The sequence below is a fragment of the Populus euphratica genome, unplaced genomic scaffold (genome assembly GCF_000495115.2).
Source record: "Populus euphratica unplaced genomic scaffold, PopEup_1.0 scaffold111.1, whole genome shotgun sequence".
Classification (NCBI taxonomy): domain Eukaryota; kingdom Viridiplantae; phylum Streptophyta; class Magnoliopsida; order Malpighiales; family Salicaceae; genus Populus; species Populus euphratica.
This window is the reverse complement of record NW_011499877.1, coordinates 982558-986790: the sequence shown is the minus strand read 5'-3', so window position 1 is coordinate 986790 and position 4233 is coordinate 982558. Positions and strand designations below refer to the sequence as shown.

Sequence of the window (4233 nt, the reverse complement as noted above, 5' to 3'; positions counted from 1 at the left end):
GCACCTACGGCATAATCACTAGCATCACACATTATTTCAAAAGGTAATGACCAATCGGGAGGTTGAATGATAGGAGCACAAGTAAGCAAGTTTTTAAGTTTAACAAAAGCTTCTTTACAATGTTCAGTCCATTCAAAAATACTATCCTTTGTTAGAAGGTTACTTAAAGGGCTTAGATATTACGCTAAAATCTTTGATGAACCTTTTATAAAAACCAGCATGTCCTAAGAATGATCTAACATCTTTAATAGATTTTCGTGTTGGCAAGTTTGTAATTAACTTGATTTTAGATTTGTCAATCTCAATTCCTTTTAATGAAACAATATGACTAAGTACAATGCCATTTGTTACCATAAAGTGACATTTTTCCCAATTCAGTACAAGATTCTTCTCTTCATACCTGCTCAAAACCTTTTCTAAGTTAGTCAAACAATCATCAAATGAATCACCAAAAATAAAAAAATCATCCATAAAAGTACCAAATGAACATGTGAAAGTAGTCTTCTTTATATATACTAAGTATGCATCTTTGAAACGTGGTGGTGCATTACATAATCCAAAAGGCATCCTTCAATATGCAAAAGTACCAAACAGACATGTAAAAGTAGTATTCTCTTGATCTTCCAATGCAATTTTAATTTGGTTATATCCTGAATAGTCATTTAGGAAATAATAAAATTCATGACCTGCAACTCTTTCTAGGATTTAATCCGTGAAAGGTAAAGGTAAATGATATTTTCTAGTCATTGAATTAAGTTTCCTATAGTCAATGCACATGCGCCAACCAGTAATAGTCTTAGTGGGAATTAACTCATTGTTCTCATTTGTTATCACAGTGACTCCAGACTTCTTAGGTACAACTTGGGTAGGACTTACCCATTTGCTGTCAGAAATAGGATAAATGATTTCATTATCTAGAAGCTTAATGACTTCATTTTTCACTACTTCTTTCATATTAGGATTTAGCCTTCGTTGCATTTCTCTAGAGGGTTTAGCATTTTCCTCTAAATAAATTCTGTGTGTACAAATCAAAGGACTAATTCCTTTTATATCAGCTATGGTCCATCCTAATGCTTTTTTGTGCATTTTCAGAGTTTGTAATAACTTACCTTCTTGATGTGCATTAAGTTTGGAAGAGATTATTACCGGAAAAGTTTCATTTTCTCCCAAAAATGAGTATTTGAGATTGGATGGCAACGGCTTCAAATCAGGTTTTGGTGGTTGAACACTTGAAGGTATGGACTTAATTGGTCGTGGTGGCAATTCCTCAATTTGTGGCCTCCAATTACTTGTCTTTGATTCTTCCTGAAAATAAATCATTTCCAAATCATCAGATTCATCAATCTCAATTTCATTGTCATATTCATCAATCTCAATTTCATTAGAAGTGATCCAATTCATTTTTACTTAAAGTAGATTCAAGTTGATCATAAACTAATTCGTCAATCTGATCTACTTCTTGTAAATCATTATCATCTCCGGGTTGCTTGCAAATGTTGAAAATATTCATCTCCAATGTCATGTTTCCAAATGATAGCTTCATCAGTCCATTCCTACAATTAATCAATGCGTTAGAAGCATTTACTATAAATTAAAGGCATCTTATATTATTAGATATATTATTATAAAACATGTTTTAGTTAAGGAGTTATTGATATTTTTAGTGCAAAATGATAATATAAAACCTTGATAAAAACAATATTAAAGGGGTAAGATTTTTTATTTTTTTAGTTTCTCTTTTTGCCTATGTAGCCACCTTTGATATTGTGAACCTCAATTTCTTTCCTTGTTATGTGTTTTGTTTAGTTACTATGTTTTACCTTGCTAGCAGTTGTAGTTCATAAGGTCTTTATTATTAAGCTTTTTTTCAAAGTTTAATGAAATAATGAGTTCTTCTTTCAATTTTGTCTCTTCTTTTGATTTAAAACTAAACATCATTCATTTTAGAAATCTTGAAAGAGAATCCCCATAATAACCCATAATTACACCTTTGCAACCTTGTATGATCTCATAATTCAAAATCTATTTTGCAAACATCTTTTTCCTAATGGGATTTTAAAAAATTAAACATGCTTTTGATTTTAGAAATAATTCAATGTTTGTTAAAACAACATTTTAACATTATATTTACTAGATGACAAATGAATTAATGAATCAAGCAAATCCCTCGTTAAGACCAAAGTCTAAACCAAAATATATAAATAGAAAAATAAACAGTCATCCTCACACCATATCTCTCGAACTATGTTTTAGATGTATGCATAATGATATATAATGGATTTGTTGTTCATGAATTCATAAAATGTATTTCTTTGCAAACTTTGAGTCATCATACTAGACAAGGTTAAATTTTATTGGCTTTCAATGCTAATACTTAAAATGAGGAAAGACCATCTTTTTTTATCTCTTTCATATTCTAAAATAAATATATCTCTTATGGTCTCCTTTTAAGCCTAAATAAATCTTCTTTTATAATAAAACCTTGACTATAATCACACCTTAAACTAGGAGTAAATGACATTTCAATGATCTAAACGATGAAAAAAATTATGAGAAAGCTAAAAGACATAAAAGCTCAAGAAACTCAAATGTTAGGGGGCATGCCCAAATCAAAAACAAAAGTGATAGTCAAAACCAAATAAGGATGCCCCACTAAAATAGTAGAAAAAGGCAAATCAAAGAAACGTAGTAAAAGAAAAAAGATTGAAAGATAAAATGAGTCAAGTTGATGATAGTGATCCTAAGTCCTTAAAACCTATGTTATGTGCCTTTAAAAATCCTTTTTAATCATGCAAACAAGTAGTAATATGGACTAATAAACAACGCTCTCAAAATGCAAAAGAATTTTTCATAGGAGTCATGATATAGTAAATAAGTTATTCATTATTATTCATGATGACAAAATAAGTGCTACAAAAGAAACATTTTTTTCTCAAACAAAACCTCAAGATTATACTCGGGCCTCTTGCTTTCAAACCTATAAAAGTAGAAACTCATCTCATCATGTACTTTCACCAATTTTAATCTTGTAAACACAAAAACAAATCATCCCTTTTTAAAATATTCTTAAGGAGTTGCAAATTTTCAAAAATAAATTGTTTTACACTCACGTTGAAATAATTTTGCATTTTTTTAATTTGACCTCCTTTTCCTCTCCAAAATTTTCACCCTTATTTTCTAAATTTAAAACTCTTTTTCTTTATAATATTCCTTACAAATTTAAAGCTTAGGTTTGGTCTTGTTGAGAGACTTCTAAGTTTTATTTTCTTGGTTTGTTAGACTTTGTTTAGAAGTGCATCTAAACATGATAGTGTTGTTGAATCCTAGAAGACTTATTGAAGACATACCTTTTGCACCAAATAAGAATCAATAAAGCCTTAAGTGAAAAAGGAATGATTTCTTATAACAACAAAGTTTGATCAACTTTAAAGTGTTTCAACAAGTACTTTTCTTTGGTTTTGTTTTAATTTATTAAAAAAAAATAGTGACTAGTATTCAAGGTAAGACCTTATTTTTAAATAAATTGCAAGTTTAATATTTTCTTGGTGTGTATGCTCTAATTTATTGCATGATTATAAACTTAATACATATATTTTTTTTTAATTTCATTTGTTAATTTTGGACAACTGGAATTTTTTTTCCTTAATAATTCCATTATAACTAGTTATTGAACAATCATGTTTATGAAAATCATAATTATACTAATTTTCATGAACCCTATGGTTGGTTTAAGGAACCTGAGTTCAAACTTCAAAGTGACATAATTATTACATTGTCATAATTATTATATTGTTATCCTACCAAATAATGACACATTATAAAAAAAATCAAAGAATCATATTATGAAAAGTTCATACCTTTACTCACAAGGTTTTTTTTCCTTAATGGATCATTGACATGACTAAAAGATTGATGTCTTCTCCCAAGTGCAAGAGTGTCAAAGTAATAAATAACTTGGCAAGACCGGGATCAAACTATAGAGAAGTTAATTATATAAATTATAAACAATAATTATAAACAATAATAATAGCAATAACAACAATAATAACAATAACAACAACAACAACAACTATAGTAGTAGTAGTAATAGTAGTAGTAGCAGTAGTAGTAAAGAAAGAGAAGAAGATGAAGATGATGAGAACTTAGAGATGGAATATTAATGTAAGGATTAAACAATGATAATAACAAATGTCAAGGTTAAAGGTTCCACTAATGGTATGTCAAACAAGTATA

General features: G+C 28.8%; 1 long non-coding RNA gene across 1 annotated transcript in view; it reads right to left on the bottom strand.

The window, feature by feature from the left end:
* The window catches only part of LOC105128592 (uncharacterized), a 21780-nt gene that overhangs the window by 2688 nt on the left and 14859 nt on the right, over window positions 1-4233 (bottom strand). The window lies entirely within an intron of this gene.